Here is a 17,850-nt window from a genome sequence, read left to right on the forward strand (position 1 = left end):
AAGCACTTGGTCTTTAGTATGCGAGATCTGAATATCTTCCACTAAGACCCATACTCATGCGCGGAGACTTATCACGAATCCGGCGAAACAAGAAGCGACTTCACAGATGGAAATTGGAAGCCTGGGGGAACCAACAGGTCTGTGAACTCGGAAAGTGCAGGGAGCAACCGTACCAGGCGCGGAAGTTTTACCAACAAGTCAGCAGAGTGAAGCCCTACACACCTCGAGGCTCATCCTACCGAGACATGAAAGTCCTGGGGGTTTCACGTGAGTACCTGCCGTGAAGGCATAATCCCACGGTCCTCTTCGGACACGGATTGATTTTGGGACCACAATCAGAGCCCCGCCATGCAAGCACAGTGGATGCGAGGCCTATCTAACACCTCTGCCGCAACTAAGGGGTACGGCACCCGAGTTATACAGCGCAACTCCACGCTTGAGCTCCGAGCTCTGCCCGCGATGTAGGCATAACCACAACCACCATGAAACTCCCACTAGGGGGCCAACCACAAATAACCGGGCCGAGAACATATTCTCCAGGAATTCTCCTGGAGCATATGCTCTCAGAGGGCCATCCCGGTTCCGATGGTACCAGGTAACCTCCGGTGAGGCTTCGTGGCAGAGCCACTTCAGATGAGTCCCTTGCAGACTCGGGTCTGATCGCCCTCCTCGAGTAAGTGGGGACGCAACTCCCAAGGGTTAACTGGAATCAGCCCGAGGCGATCCTACCGAGACAGAGGGAAATCTGATTTCCGACAGAATGGCCATATTGGAGCGATGGATTGAATACTTTGATGAACTGCTCAACAATCAGAACATCGGCGAGTTGAAGGCCCCGCCAACTGAAGACGACGGACAAATGCTGCCACCACTAAGTATAGAAGAAACAGTTCGTGCAATTCATTGGCTTAAAAATCATAACTCGACAGTGACCGATGGAATTACAGCCGAATTGGCTAAATATGGGGTGACCAATTACACCAAGCGATTCATTAACTTATGCTCAAAGTGTGCGGCAACGAGACATTATCTGTCCAACGACGAAATTGATAAGACTGACTAGGCTCACCCTGACCAATGTTCGAGGCCAGAGATAAAAGCAGCAGGATTACTCTCGAGATCATTTGACATCAACGATCTAAGACCGGTCTAAGGGGATGCCCTATCATGCGTCCTTTTCAACATGGTACTGGCAAAAGTGATGCTGAGGTAAATGCGAGGAGTACGATCCTCTTTAAGTACACCCAACTACTGGCCTATACTGACGATATCGACATCATAGGAAGAACAACCCGAGACGTACAAACTGCCTTCATCCAGATCGAGCAGGCAGCGCGAGATCTTGGGCTGCACATCAATGAAGGAAAGACAAAATATATGGTGGCAACGTCAGCACCGAAGACGAATCAACCAACAACATCAAACCGCACTGGTCAAACACGAAGAAGAATAAGGATAGGAGAATACAACTTTGAGACCGTTGACAATTTCTCCTATCTAGGGTCGAAAATCACAACCGATAACAGCTACGATGATGAAATCCGCGCACGGTTGCTGGCAGCCAACAGAGCCTATTTCAGCTTACATACCGGTTGTTGCGTCGTTGATGATGATGATGATGATTCACCCTTTGGTGGGGTATAGGGCGTCAACCACACCTACGTGCCATCATTCGCAGTTACCTGAAATGCGCTTCAGCGCCCCCCTATGATTCCCCGACATGCTCGCACGTCTCCTCTACTGGTTTGCGCCAAGTGCTTTTCCACTGCATGGCGTAGCCCGCAATGCAATTGTCGCTCCTCCTTAAAATGTGCCCTATCCATTACCACTTCCGTCACCCGATTACAGTGCGTATGAGTGTCAGGCCAAAGCGCACACCAAGTTCTCCGTTTGACATAGTGTCAGGCTAGCACACTCCGATGGCACGACGTGGACAAGTATTGACAAAAACTTGGGGCTTTTGCGTAACAGTGGAGTTGACTTTCCGGGTGCTACTCCCATGTAGCAACACAGAAAGAACACTAGCATAGAACAATCTCAACCTGATCTTACTATTGAAGTAACTGCATTTCCAGATTTAAGACAGGGCAGCGAATGCGGATCTAGCGCTGTTAATGCGTTGGGCAACATCTAGTTCGATGCTGCCGCTTCCTAGATATACGAAATGATCGACGCTTTCAATGTGCTACCCATTAACGCACCTTGGTTTTCTTGGTGTTTATCTTCAGTCCAACTTTACTTGCATCTCTTTCCAAATCGAGAGCCATTTTTCCAAGGTTTTCGACCTTGTGGGATAGCAAGCAAATATCATCAGCTTAGTCGAGGTGTTTGAGGAAAGATGTTATTCACCATTAAACTCCTCCACTTCCCCCGGACAAAGCATCATGAAGACCGTTACCGATAACATGAAGAAATAATATCGGTGCAACCCCGGCGGACTCCGTGATACAGACTTAAAGGTCCTCCGAGATCTTGCCTCGATGTAGCACGTGACATTCTGCGCCATCATATGTCGCTCTGATAATAGCTATTAGTTTCGCTGATATGCTTCTCCTACGACGAGTACTCCACAATGAAATTTCTTTTCTGCTTGGAGGAACAGTCCGTATCCGTATGTTACGATAACTAGCCATTTCATCCACAACAGGAGGAATCCCTTTGCGATCACGTGCAAGCTCTTTCATGGTCCGGTATACATTCCTAAAATCATTACGATCTGCCGCACCCTGATCAGCGCAATAGCAAATTCTCAATTGTCACGGTATACACTGCGTTTAACTTCTGGGGATTTCGCTCGGTACCGTAATTCGAGCGCGTCACGTCGGCCATCGCTGGCAACGGCCAGTATAGTTTTCAACCCCTTCCTTTCATCGATCCGCTTCAACGATTTCGCAGTTAGCCTGATTTTATGGCGCCTCTTTGGGACGTGGTCGACGACCTGTGTGGCACCCAAGAAAATAGTACTTTTAATGGCGGCACAATGCTCATCGATATTCTCAGGCGGTTTACTTCGTATATCTGCCGTTCAGTAAGCAAGATAGCTCTCCCATTGTCGAGCGACAGCTGGATCATACAAGCAGTCGATGTTGAACTTAGGGGTTCGCAGCTCTCCAACCCTGCGGGAAGTGGCTTACAAGCGAACGTAAGCGACCATCCCTTCCGAGGCCGATGTCAGCGCCTCCCTTGTTACGCACATCCAGAAGGCAACTCCTAAATCTACTGCTGATCTTCAGCCGATCTGATTGCTCTGCGCTCGAACAATTTGCCAACAATGATGATAGGGTGGAAGTTTCAGAAATCCACGAACCTCCCACCATTACTGTTGAGGTCGCCAAGACCGTGTTTCCCCATCGCATACCCAAGCAAGGTGTTGTCAGATCCCACTTTGGCGTTTAGATCACCCATCACGATTACAATGTCACTTTTAGCATCCTTCTCCACTATGTCGGAAGTCTCCGGTTGAATAATTTTGATGCTCCTTAACCTAGACCGGAATCTTGCAATTAGAAGTCTGTCAGGCTCTCAGAGCAAGAGAGCGCGCCTTGTGGTAGAAGTCAGAAACAACCCGATACCGGGTTCGCGTCTGCTACCACTTAGTTTTGCAGAGTACAAAAGCACATTGCCATAAGTGTGACAAGAGATCGCCTCCAACAACAAACGGGGAAGACTTTGAGGGATGTTTTCCATGAGCAAGGAACCTTCTCTGGAGTCTTAGAGTCTTAACAGAATTGAATTGATTTATCAATTTCGGAAGGTGTTCGCATGATTTTCGCCCAGGTTCGGATTTTGGTCCTACGACCCTAAGTCCAAACTTATCGGCATCGCCAAAACCCATTAATTTCCAAAGACACAAAATGAATTGATATGCTGCGTTATTGATAAAAACGGTCCTTTTACGACTGATGTGATACCAATAATACCATCATATTGTATTGAAAATCATCTCGAGAATTAGGGATGATATCACTGGAACTTCCATATATTGACTACCACCAAATACATTGAACTTTCTAAAGGTAAACATTCAGTTCAGATATCTGATGACCAATTATTCGAGGTCCACGTTCAGAGTCAGATGAAATAGCTATATGGACTCTGAGCTATTGAGTTGTGGAACTCGTCTAGGAGAAGAAAAAAGATGCTGCGGCAAAAGGAAAAACTCGAGAGAATCCTGCCATTTGAGGACGCTTTACTCTTACAGTACATATGAGCTTTTGATATCTCAGACTATCAGATGAACAACTAAATTAAAAATCCTTCCTCTTTACTGCGAATCATTCACCAAGTCTTTTTTTTGTCACGTCTTTCGACGAACGAAAGTGCTCAGCGAATACCTGACCCACCGTTGCAAACAGAAGGGCTGCAGCTGGAGTCTGGGCCTTGAGTCGACTAATGGCGAATCTTGAGGGCCCTATATCTACTCAGAGACGTGTTCATATCGACGCAACGCAGTCAGTTCTACTCTTGGCGCGGAGGTATGGGCAGATGCCCTTGACAAAGAGGTGCATCGTAAGCGCCTTGCTCAAGTGCATAGGCGGGGAGTTTTGTGAGTGGCGTCTGCTTATCGCATTGTCTCAGAACCGGCCATGATGGTGATCCTGGGAATGATCACTATTGCCCTCCTTATTAACGAGCGTAAAATTACCTAAAGCCGTAAAAACGAAAACTTAAGAGAGGTAGTTGCCCGCGAAGAACGTCAACACACCCTTACCGAGTGGCAACTCTCTTGGCAAAATGAAAATGGAATGACCCGTGGCTGAACCGAACACACAGTGAGATTGATTACTTCCTCATCCAACGATTGGGAAGGCGTAATCTCTTGATTGGGTGTTTTGCAATGGAGTGGTGGACGAAAAGTGCAGCTTTATGCAAACACAGGGGAATTCTCTCCAGACAACATTATCAGAGAGATGCTGAAGAGCACTGGGAGCTGGAGTCGTATTGCGCATTATGTTCGGACTCTTCTTATTGCGAAAAAGATTGGCCGACCGACGGCAGAGAGACCGGATGGCAAGGGATTCCGTGAACTAACAACTCACTTCGTCCCCTCCCCTCCCCTCCCGTTGATCAAACGAATTCCCTAACTTGAAGGCTCCCAAAGGCGGGAGAATGGGAGGGCTAGCCCGAAGTAATGTGTCAAACGGTTCCAGGCTAATTCTTTGTTGACAGGGAGGTGTTTAGTTGGTAGTCCGGCAGCGTACTATTGCGAGAGTCCAACACTGTGCCTAAATGCACTTACCTACCCTACCCTACTCTTAAAAAAACGGAAGGTGTCAAGTCCGCATGGAGTAAAACATCCCAATTAAATGCTTCCAACGTACCACAAACGGTTTTTCCGTATGTGATGGAGCACATCATTTCGGATAGAATTACGTCATATTATGTAAATATCATGCTGGTTCCATGCCCAGGTAAGGGCGGAGGGTTTGAGGCAAAGTACTTAGTACAATTCTCAATAAAAGACCCAGTGATCTAGGAAAGTGAGAAAAAATAGAAATGGACGCCCAGCTTAATGAAGATAACTTCGCCATATTAAATCCTCCCTTATCACACCCCTTCGTCAAGGGAGTCTAACTCAATTGACCGGGTCAAACATCATGTAGAGAAACAGGATGAACAGCCTCGGGCAGGATTGATACCACGACAACGACCGCGCAAACGAATAAATGACTACGCTCTTCGATCCTGGAGTGTTAGATCACTAAACAGATCTGGTGCTGTCGAAGAACTACTTCAAGAGGCTAGCAACTACAAAGTCAGGATTCTAACAATTCAGGAATTGGAATGGTTGCGAGACACCGACCGATAACCGACCTGAAGTCACACACAATCTTCAAAAGTGGGAAGTTATCAAGGAAACGTAAGTTTAGAGTCGCTTTCATCGTAGATAGGAACCAACAGAAGAAAAAGATGACGAAGTCAAAGAGCAATTTTACTATAGCCTGGAAAGACGTACGACTCATTGTCTCCGAATGAGGTTGAGATATTGCACGGGGATTTCAACTCCAACGTTGAGAACGAGGAGGCACATCGAGGAACAGCCGTAGGTACAGTATCCATGACAACGGCCAACGCCTCATGGACTTTACAGGTAGCATGAATTTAGTTATAAAGTCGGCGGTATTGGAGGGGTATCTGTATTTCGTGCCATCGCAGATAATAGCTAAAATAATACTGGAACGCAACAAAAATTTGATCAACAGAGAGGAGGCTGGTTTCTGGTCCAAATCCTCCTGCATTGACCACATCAACACCTATGGATCATTTTGGAACAGTGCGCGGAATTTAGATCCTCGCTGCACCTGCTCTTTCTTCAAACACCTCGGCTACACTGCTAACATCTGTTTGCACTCTCATCGAGTCATAGACCTTAGCCAAATGTCTCTGGATTTGGAAAGAGAAGATAAACACCAACAAAACAAAGGTTCTCAGTCTGACAGAACATCGCACTCTCTCTATCTGCATTAATGAGAGAGCATCGAAGGGGTCAATCAATTTGCATATAAAGGAAGCGTGGTTTCTGCCGACGGTGGCATTGACCTAATATGCGTGCTAAACGGTATCGGTAAACTTTCATCCAGATTGCGTTAATGCGTCAAGCAATTTCACAACGCAGTTCTCCATTGGAATTGCTCAAAATGTCTTCAATGGTTGTGGAAGTGGAGGATGAACAAATTCTTCAGGTGAAATGTGCTCGAAATATCCTCACCATCTATCCGTCGCGGCTCAACGGTCGATAAGCAAAGTACCATTCTTGTCATTAACGCGACAGGAGTGTTCGATATGCTGTGTGTTCGTGTCGAATTCGACATTATTGTCCTTTTCATTGATTTTACGTGGAATCTCCATTGGATTGTGCTAATCACAACCACCCAAAATTTTAATACTTTTCTCCGCGGGCGATAAAGTAAGATATCAAATTTTAGGAAAAAATGATCAGATGCAGATAAATCATTCTTTTGACAAATTGTATTGCAATTTTCTTCAGTTGCAGAATAAATAAGAGCACCCAGTGAACTCCGGTGGCTATACCTCAATAAATATACTATTATTTGTGTACTCAGAAGCTGCCGTGTCTGGCCAACACGTCCGCCCATCCCTCTTCCAAGTATCATGCGAGAAATCACTTTATTGCATGTCTTTCGGATAGTCATAATGCAATTAATTTTCCATGAAACGAAGCAAACACCAACTCAAGAAACTTCCGATTCATGAGTGCAATCGAAGCATCTTCCATGTTACTATGGCAAGTAGACGCGAGATAAAATAAACAAGAAGAGTAAACTTATCGATTCGCGACGCCCATGTGCATACGAAGTATGTGTAAAGATTTTTAACAAATAAAATGAAAGTAAACGTATGATTTCACGAATTTCAAGATAATATATCAATTCAGCGTATATAATTGAGAATGCCAAGATGTTCTAAACAAAGTCAAACAGCCATGACGTGAGTAGTGTGGATGATAGAAAAATATCTAAATATTTTCAAAGAAACTCAACAGTTTTGCATATCAAATATCTAAATACATCAACCATGTGTGCACATTGAGGAGGTACGCAGAAGTTTAGAAGGGAAAGTTTGGGAAGAGTCCCACAACACCTTGGTTAAAAGAATTAGAGACGAAGCAAAAATACACAATTGGAAGATTCTTTTTTTCTTCAAATTTAAATTGAAATAATCTTTTTGAGTGTCTAAACTAAAATGAAAGTTCAAAGGAATTAAAATTACAAGTAAACATGTCAGGAACTGGAAGCTTTAGATTGTACAAAAATTCTATGATTTCTTACGTAAGTTTCATACGAAGATTTTTTGAATATTCACTTAGTCAAATTAACATGCCAAACCATCAGATACGTTATAAAAGCGGGAAGATATATAAAAAGAGAATGACAAGTAAAGCTCACATCTGCAATTTAAGGATTTCCAAAATTGCAATAGCCAAAATCAACGTTAAGGACTTTTAGAGCCTTTCACTTCTCGCACGCAATATTCGCACTGGGAATCGTGCACCTAAACTGATCGAATGTCGATGCCAAATACGTTTCAAGACAAAGGCAGCTCGAAGGATGGCAAACCAAAGAGTTGCTTAAGTGACTGGTAAAAAACTTTATTTTAGATAAGGAGACCGCCTTCTTGTGTCCTCCTATCTCGAGCTGGAAGAAATGCTCTCCCCGCTCGTGAACACGGTACGGACTATCATATGGAGGCTGCAGCGGCTTCCGGACGGCATCCGTCTTGACCAGGACGTGCGTGCACTTGTCCAGTTCCTTGGGCGCGCAGGCAGGTCCGGGCGAGTGTCGGATGAGAGGAATGGCTTTGATGCGTCGAAGATTGTCCTTCAGCAGGCGCAGCAATCCCGACGAGTTCGAATAAGCCACGAAGAGCGCCGGTGGCGTCATCTATCCGCTCGAGAAAATCAATGAAGTTGCAAAAGGAAAGATTTTGTTGTTGCGAGCCGAATCTTTAAGCGTGCGGGAAATTTCGGCTAGGGTAGACAGTAAGTCTGCAGTAGCAAGTTTTTTTTAAAAAAAATGCTGAGAATGGGTTTGTGGCGCGGCAGGATTCGCGGCATTCGAAATTTATTTCGAATGTTGCGAATACGAGCGGACAGATGACGCCACCGGCGCCCTCCACTCAGTTCAGATCTCGCCACAGGAGTGGAGGTCAGAGTGCCATGACTAAATAGCATGACATGGGAAATATAATTGCCGATATTGAGACGTTTTGTAAAGAGAGTTGTGTTTGATTAGTAAAAGGTGGCGGTTGATTTCATAGTTATCAGATATCCGTATTAAATTAAATAAAGGGTTTTGCTTGTAATCATTTAACTAAATAAAAAGTTTTGTTTGTAATCATTAAACTAAATAAAAGATTTTGCTTGTAATCGTTTTATCGAAAATATAATTATGGTTGCGATATGACAGAATGATTTTATTGAGGAAGAAACTAGTCATAACAGAAGTGGTAGCAGAACCTAATATTGAATTACTATTACTATTGGATTACATCAGTATCAAACTAAAGGTCTACTGAGTGAAAAGTAGGATCAGGAGCCCTCAGAAAGACTTCTGCAAGCAAAAATCGACTCTTAAAGAAGATTAGTCTTAGAGACCGCTTCAAGACGGCTGAGGACGTTAGAAGGCATTTTGTTGGACTTGGAGGAACACCAGTTTCTACAATGACTGTACTACGAAGGCTCCAGCAGGCTGGGATATGTGCACACCGGCCCGATAAGAAACCGCGTTTGACCGCTTACATGAAACGGAAACGCCTTGAGTGGGCTAAGGAACACAAAAACTGGAATGTTGATGATTGGAGGAATGTGATCTTCTCAGATGAAAGGAAGTTCAGCATTTTTCCCAATGATGGAATGCATTATGTGCGCAAAAGAACCGGAAAACGTTATAGCGACGAGAGTATTCTACGAACATCAAGGCACCCAGTGAGCAGGATGATTTGGGAATGCTTTTCATATCACCAAATTGGACGATTGGCTATGCTTGAAGGAACAATCAAGGCTGTTGATTATAAAAACATCCTGGAATAAAATATGATGCCTGTCCCCGAAGAGCATTTTTCGTATGTGGATCAAATGATTTTCCAAGATGATTATGCTCGTTGTCATGGAGCTCAATTGGTAAACATAATTTTTTCCTTAATTCTTATTCCATCCTCAACAATAGTCCGCAATTTCAACTGTCTTACCTTTCCTAATTTTTAACAGGTAAAAAATTATTTACGCGAACTCAGTGTTTCCTGTATGTTACAGCCTGGCAACAGTCCGGATCTTAACCTAATAGAGAACCTTTGGCGCATAATGAAGGTGCAGATAGCGAAAAAGGGGCCGACTAATTTAGAAGAATTAGACAGAATAATCCAAAAGGTTTGGTACGAAGGCATTCTAGCAGAAGTCTTGAAAAATGTAATCAATTCAATACCACGTCGAGTTATGGCGGTTATAAAAGTGAGAGGCTGTTCAACAAATAATATTGAAAAGTGCGTTTAATATGTAGCAACATTACCACTTGAAAGATCAAACGTCAAAACGTTTAAAGGAATTTAATACAAGTAAAATTTGACAATATATTGCAAAGTATCTTTAATCAACATGTGAAAATATTTAATAATTTTTTTTTAATTTTACCAAATTTTCTTGTTTGTAGATAGTGCGCAAATTTTCAGGAAAAAAATTTTCAGCGCAATAATTCGCGTTTCCGATCCTTGCCTTGATTCTTAAAAGTGGCTGAAAATTTCGCTCATAAAACGATGTAATTTAAATTTTTCAACTTGTCCACATTTCATTGCCCGCGACTGTATGTAGATGTTCCTCATTCTTCCGAGGATAAAGTTGGCAATGATTTTTGGGGACCCAATCTTCATAAGACTAACTTTGGGTAGTTGTATTGTTAGTTGGAAAAACCCAGCCTCTCCATCTGCCAAAAACCACTCATTATGTCGCAGCCCTGATCGCGGAGGATTTCAGTACTTTTTGGTATGGGCTTGCCTTTGGACTCTGAAGCATCTAGCTCTTTCTGATTTATTTCTCATTGGCTTTTTAAGCTGCTCATTTCGAATCTTTAAAATTGCTTGGCCACTCCAGGGCAGTTCTCCTTCAACTATCCGGGTTCGGGTTGGTCTCCAGTGTCTCGCTCGGATTTCTTTCGCTCACCAGTCATAGGTAATGCCACAACATGCTATGGACCTTCTGGTGTGATATCGCATTTAGAACAATTCGGAAAATTCAATTTAAAGCGATGAAGATATTGTCAATAGCTATTACCGTGTCCTTAAACAATTTGGTAATGTTAGGAATGTCCAAATGGCTCCGCCGGCTTTCGAAGGCTTATCCCTTCTGCGTTGCCTGCGATCTTAAAATTCCAAGATTGTCACAATCCGCCACCACCAATTCTGCCTCATCTGTGATGTACCACCTTGATTCTAAAAGAGGCATTTGGCCGTTAAACCGAACTCACCTCCCTTCGTCACAGTGAATTTACGAGAGCCTCCGCTCATACAGACGCCACCTAAAAATTATTCCCAGCTATTAGGAATATCCGATTGCGTTCTATCGCGGGACGAGAAGTACCAATAGTTCATTATGAAGCATATTTCACAACGATGGGGGTAGTACTGAATTTTGTAGTACCCCTATTGTGACTTCTCTTCCCTCTTCCCTCCCCTACAGAAAGACCTCTCCGAGAGGTAATTTTTGACGAAACTCGCCAAGCATCCAGGGGACTTATTCCTGCAAATGTGCTTTTAATTCGTCGCTAGTTAATGGAGTTGAATCCATTTTTGATATTGAACACCACCCGCCGGAATTCACCGCGTCATTTGTCAGTATGCCGTCAGGTTTATTATCGTTGTTAACTGGGAATATTCCCATTTTTAGGCTCATTTCATAAGTATTGACGAACAATTGGGACCTAGCCTTCACTGTCACCTTTGTTAGAAACGTCACTCGTCACGAAAACTCATACCAAAAATAAGAAGGCGGAATCATTGCATGTGACTCAGCCAGCCATTTAAAAGCCCCTCAAAGACCTGGGAATGGTTCAGAAGCAAGGAAATGGGGTGCCGTACGAGTTGAAGCAGAGGGACGATGAACGGCGTTCATTTGCTTGCGAACAGTTGCTTCAAAGGCAACGACGGAAGGGATTTCTGTTCCGTGTCGTAACTCATCATCATCATCAACGGCCCAACAACCGGTATCCGGTCTAGGCCTACCTTAATAAGGAACTCCAGACATCTCGGTTTTGCGCCGAGGTCCACCAATTCGATATCCCTAAAAGCTGTCTGGCGTCCTGACCTACGCCATCGCTCCATCTTAGGCAGGGTCTGCTTCGTCTTCTTTTTCTACCATAGATATTGCCCTTGTAGACTTTCCGGGTGGGATCATCCTCATCCATACGGATTAACTGACCCGCCCACCGTAACCTATTGAGCCGGATTTTATCCACAACCGGACGGTCATGGTATCGCTCATAGATTTCGTCATTGTGTAGGCTACGGAATCGTCCATCCTCATGTAGGGGGCTAAAAATTCGTCGGAGGATTCTTCTCTCGAACGCGGCCAAGAGTTCGCAATTTTTCTTGCTAAGAACCCAAGTCTCCGAGGAATACATGAGGACTGGCAAGGTCATAGTCTTGTACAGTAAGAGCTTTGACATTATGGTGAGACGTTTCGAGCGGAACAGTCTTTGTAAGCTGAAATAGGCTCTGTTGGCTGACAACAACCGTGCGCGGATTTCATTATCGTAGTTGTTATCGGTTGTGATTTTCGACCCTAGATAGGAGAAATTGTCAACGGTCTCAAAGTTGTATTCTCCTATCTTCGTCTTCGGTGCTGACGTTGCCACCATATATTTTGTCTTGCCTTCATTGATGTGCAGCCCAAGATCTCGCGTCGCCTGCTCGATCTGGATGAAGGCAGTTTGTACGTCTCGGGTGGTTCTTCCCATGATGTCGATATCGTCAGCATAGGCCAGTAGTTGGGTGGACTTGAAGAGGATCGTACCTCTTGCATTTACCTCAGCATCACGGATCACTTTCACGAGGGCCAGGGGGGCCTTGTCGACCCAATATTTATGGCTCAAAGGTTATGCTTTGAATTTGGTGGGACCAGCTCTGTGTAGTTTATTACGAGCTACAAAAACCGTTACGTGCGAACGATATCGAACTCAACTGATGCGTTTGAGACGGGCACTAAAGGAAAAACGGCCTCAGTTCAAGGAAACTCACGACAAAGTGATTTCGCCCCCAAGTGGTGCGACCGGTGAAAACGTACTTGGAAAAGTGGAAATGGGAAGTTCTACTACACCCGCAATACTCTCCTGACATTGTTCCATCTGACTATCACCTTCTCCGGGTCCCCATGCATGCAAAAGGAGGGTGAAATTTTTTTTTTCACCAAATATAGTCATGTGGGATATCAACTGAAAGGTCTCAATTAGTACTTTTCGAAGCTGGTCTTAGTTTTGAGATTTGTTAGAAAATCGGGAAGTGGGAGGGGTGGAAAGTAATGATCTTTAACGGGCCCATTCTCAGAAACTACTCGATCGAAAAATTTGAAAAAAATCATGAAGCTGCCTCTATATGGTGCCCAGACAGACAGACAGACATTGAACCGATTTTAATAAGGTTTTGTTTTGCAAACAAAACCTTAAAGAACTATTGGCAGGAGTCGAAAGGCAGTGATTGCGGATCCGGAAAACTACGGGAAAAGAAAACCACCGCTGGCCACGATCGACAACACCACGTAGTAACGTAGAATTTTGAGGGAGGCCTCTAATTAAGCTTTTACTGCGAGGGAGATCAGCAACGAGCTGGCGTAAAAATGCATGTCCGCAATGTACAGAGAGTAATTAAAAAGTCACCCTTATGAAACGCCGGAAATAAAAGTGAAAACCACCGTTCATTCACTTCTCTTCACAGGGGGCACCGTCTCGCGTTTTGCACCCGCCATATTCAGTGGAGATGTGTGATATTTTCGGATGAAAAGAAATTCAATTTGGATGATACTAACGGTTGGACATATTATTTCCGTGACATCCGAAAAAAGGAAGCAATTTTGGGATGCTACCAGATTTAACGGTCGGGCCGAATTAGCGTTCATTAGCGGGAAAATTAACTCTGAAGACTACGTGCCACTATTAAAGGAACAAATATCGGGGGGGTAGATATGCTATCTTCTTGTGGCACCCAAAAATCATAAAACTCGGCCTAAAAGTTCAAAGCATCCATATGTATATATAAAGTACGTATATTGAATGCCGCTGGTTTCATATACAAATATATCTACCTGAATTAGGCACTACCCCAAAGCTTCATTAACATATACATATAAGTCCATAGGTATGTCTGTCTCGAGTAATTGATATAGAAATGATTAAAAAACTATTATAAAACCAAATGTTTCCTCGCGACCCCCACTCATATGAGCTCGTGTTGTACTATTTACGAATTGATATGTCATGATGACAGCAATTTTGTACTTCTACCATAAATTTAAGAGGGGTTTCCGGCAAAATTTTTAAAATACACCAATATACTATTATTAACTTTATGTAAGTATCGGAACGGGATGTATTTTGAGGCCTAGATTTTCTTTAGATAAATCACTGTGATTTTTTCCAGATTTTTCAGTTGTATAGCTTCTGAAAACGAAACCTATTACGCCTTTCGAGGATCATATTTTGAGACCTCCTGCCCCTATGTTTCACCCGATATCAAATATGAGACCAATTTCGAAAAGTACTAATTGAGCCCTTTCTTTTGATGCCCCACATGGCCACACAAAACCTTAAAAACTATTATATCACCTGCCAAAAAAAATGCTCACGGCTTTGAGCTAAAAGATCTCTTAAAAACGTACCTGAAGTTTGGGAAAAGTGTGATGGATTGATTTGTTGCTAAAAAAGGCCGAAAATTTATTTATATTTTTCACAAGTATCTCAACTGTTTACCTCTTTTCTGCAAAATACTACAAAAATGTTTGTCGAATATTTGACCCACCCTTCCCAATTTAGTAATTGATTCTTTATACTTCCACCATTAACGCGAATAATCATATAAGCTAGAAACAAAGTCAGCGTTACAAAGGGATGTACGCTGTTAATCACTTCATAAGGAAATACACTTTTGAAATTCGCCACAATTATTCACACTTGTCTGCTTTCATTTTCATAATTTCAACGCCATGTGCGTATTCAAATCGATTGTACTCCATCTTTTTGTAAGAAAACTTAGTCATCAGTCACGGGGTCGATAGCCGCATCATATGCAAGTGGCACCAGTAATCCTACAGCGATAGCGACGCTCGTAACTTTTATACTCCTCCTCCTATGCATGCATGCCTTTTCCTTTCATCACTGGATATTGGAAAACACGTAGGACAAATAACATCTTTATCTACTTTGTTATGGGCAGTTGAGATAATTCCCATCTGTCTACTAAGCCAAGGTATCGGAACCCGGACTCCCAACTGCAGCTTCATTTACGAGTGACTAATCTCCTAAATAACTCAATACTTGATTGACCGTTTTATAGTGCATGATGAGTCGTAAATAGAGGAATTAAGGTAGTTTTAATTTCCTCTGTGGGGGAATAAAAACAAAGCTTGATCGAATTGAACAGAAGGCGATTCTTCCTCTTTTAATTAATTCTATGTGTTAGCGACGCATGTGATTAGCATTATTAATGTTCTGAACGGTGAGCGACAATAGAGAACGCTTCGTTTGACTGATTTATTTGCGATTATATGAAAAGTATGCAGGAAAAGTCAATAGCGCGTAATATTGAACGTCAACCTCTTGATCTTATATCCTAAGTTCGAATCCTCTATGATAGTGTTGTATCGAGTTTCACGTGGACGTTTCTGTCAGATTTTTTATTAATCGTGAGATCATAAAAGTGGAATTTAACTACGGCATTGAAATTCGCCTTGCATGATAAATGGAAGGATCTGTGTACTCCCTGCTAAGGCAGAAGTAATGGTTAAAATAACGTTAGGATGCATTAAGAAAAACCTTGGAAGCCTGATCAACAAAACAACAGGCTTGTTTGAATCTAAATCCTTATGCAGTGATTCCATTAACATCCTACATATTGTAGAGCCTGTGCGGGCTATAGGAATCCGCTCGGCGAGCTTTCGATAGGATTGCATTCTTTCATCGATAATACTCCTTTTAGTTTTTGGTAGAAGGAAGTGAAAATAAATGCTAACAACATCAACGTTCTCAGTCTGACGGATCATCGAACTCTTCCTAACTGTATCAATGGATAGAACGCTGAAGGTGTCAATTAATTTGTATAACTCGGTAATATTTTTTTCTGCCAACCAAGCCGACCCCGCTTGTGAACGGGACAAAGGCTGAAGAAAAAGAAGTTTTTTCTGCCAACGGTGGCATCGAACTCCATATCATATTAACAACCTCAAATCTGCCTTCGCTCTTTCTTTCGAAATCTGGGAATATAGGGGGAGGATGGAGACGATTTTGAAGTAGACTCAAACATGTAACCGTTTTATAACGTCATTCCATGCATTTCTTGAATAGACCTACGTATGATTCAAAACGATTTATGCAGCCAATAAAAATAAGAAGTCGGTCAAGGTGATACTAATCTTCTATATATGTCTTGAGGTACAGTAAATTTACACGAAACAAAGTTTGACCTTCTACACCTTTGTTAATAGTAGTACGAGCCCCACCAAAACTTCCCAGTATTGTGCCCTATTCTATAAGCTATACGATGCGATTCTTTAATAAACTTCATGGGGTTTCCATTTGCAAAATATAGTAATATAATATTAATAATACACTCCACCGTAGCGTCGCAAGCTCTATTGTAAAAGCAGGAGGGGTAGATAGCTTCAGTCTGAATGGCTGTACGTCAGTGCAGCGTCTCAAGGAGTAGGTGAGGAGAGTTCAGGAACTTTGCAGTCTTGTAGATTACGCACTGAGGAAGCTATTACCATACCTGGCAGTTAGGTATAAAATGCAAACCCAAAAAATAAGAAGGAGAAATTTGAGGTCCAATACGGATAACCGGCAAGAGTCGTCTGACTTGGTGACTGGGTCGGGCTCCCGTAATGGGCAGTACGGTGTTGAAACCGCAGCAGGTTCGCGTAGGCAGAGGATGAAGTGGACTGAACAAAATCTACCTCTTTATCATCCGTTCCTACGAAATAACGGCTGGGGTAGGTACAATAATTTATCGTCCCTTGTTGCACCAGAGATTCGTCAAGCGTTTCTCCCAATTAGCACACGTGACTATGCAGCGAGTCGCAGACCAGTACCGTTTTATAGCTCGCAGCGACGTAATTCCGACCACCGTCAGGGAACGTGTTCGACTTGAGGTCATCGCAGAAACTGGTGACCGAGAATCGATGGAGGCAGAGGGGGTGGAATCAACAACACGCCACACTGCAGGCAACAGCTCCAATACTCACCGAAGCCCTCTCCTTCACCGTCCGGCTAAGGTTCCCGCTGAGGTTCGGGACGAATTCCAAAAAGCGTGTATAGAATTCCCGGGAATGGGTTCTTTGCATTGACCAGGTATACCCAAGCTCTATGCATCCCCAGCAACTCTGAGAATGCTATCTCAAATCAATGATAAGATTACATCTCGACTGTATCCTGATAAGCCACTGTTGCAACTACAATCTTTTATGTATTGTGGTACAACTGCGACTCTCAGATTGCACGGTCAGAAATAACGCTCTCGCTTTATAGGTTTGAGTGACCAAAGAGATCCAAACTGGAAAATTCGTCTGGAACGTCGGCGGAACTCACTAAGGCAGGATATTACTAGGCAGATTCAAATCAGCATTAGCAACGCCAGCAGACGGGTGGAAAATAAAGTGCAAAGGGCTTACAGGAACTATGCCATCCCCAGTGAAACACCCGTAGTTGAAATTCTGGACACACTAAAGCAGAAACTTTCTGTCGTATCGGTAACGACGATATGGTGAAAGTCATTCCAGACGTGTTCAGCTTCCAACTTACGCGAGGCGGAGTTTTTTCAGATCACTCAACGAATCCCAATAAAGTGTCCAAACAGTACAATTTTCGGTTACGGAAGCGAAGGAATATTGGAGTGAATTTTGGGGGTTACCTGCAAGCATGCTAAATGGATCACCGCTGAAAGTACATGTCATGCCACTACATCGATAATGATTTTTGCAGATGTTACCGAAGGGGAGGTTCGACGGGCCATAAACAGCTCGAAGAACTGGAGGATCCTTGGCCTCGATCAGGTGCAGAAGTTCTGTTATAAAAAAATTTACCAATATACACAACCAGCTGGCACATAGCATAAATAATAATAATAATCGTTGACGCAACA

The 17,850-nt window shown here is 43.3% G+C and overlaps 1 protein-coding gene across 2 annotated transcripts in view; it reads right to left on the bottom strand.

Annotated features, from left to right (window-relative positions):
* Positions 1-17,850, bottom strand: part of LOC119656236 — a 106,503-nt gene that overhangs the window by 17,884 nt on the left and 70,769 nt on the right. The gene's annotated exons all lie outside the window — the stretch shown is intronic.

The sequence above is a fragment of the Hermetia illucens genome, chromosome 4 (genome assembly GCF_905115235.1).
Source record: "Hermetia illucens chromosome 4, iHerIll2.2.curated.20191125, whole genome shotgun sequence".
Classification (NCBI taxonomy): Eukaryota; Metazoa; Arthropoda; class Insecta; order Diptera; family Stratiomyidae; genus Hermetia; species Hermetia illucens.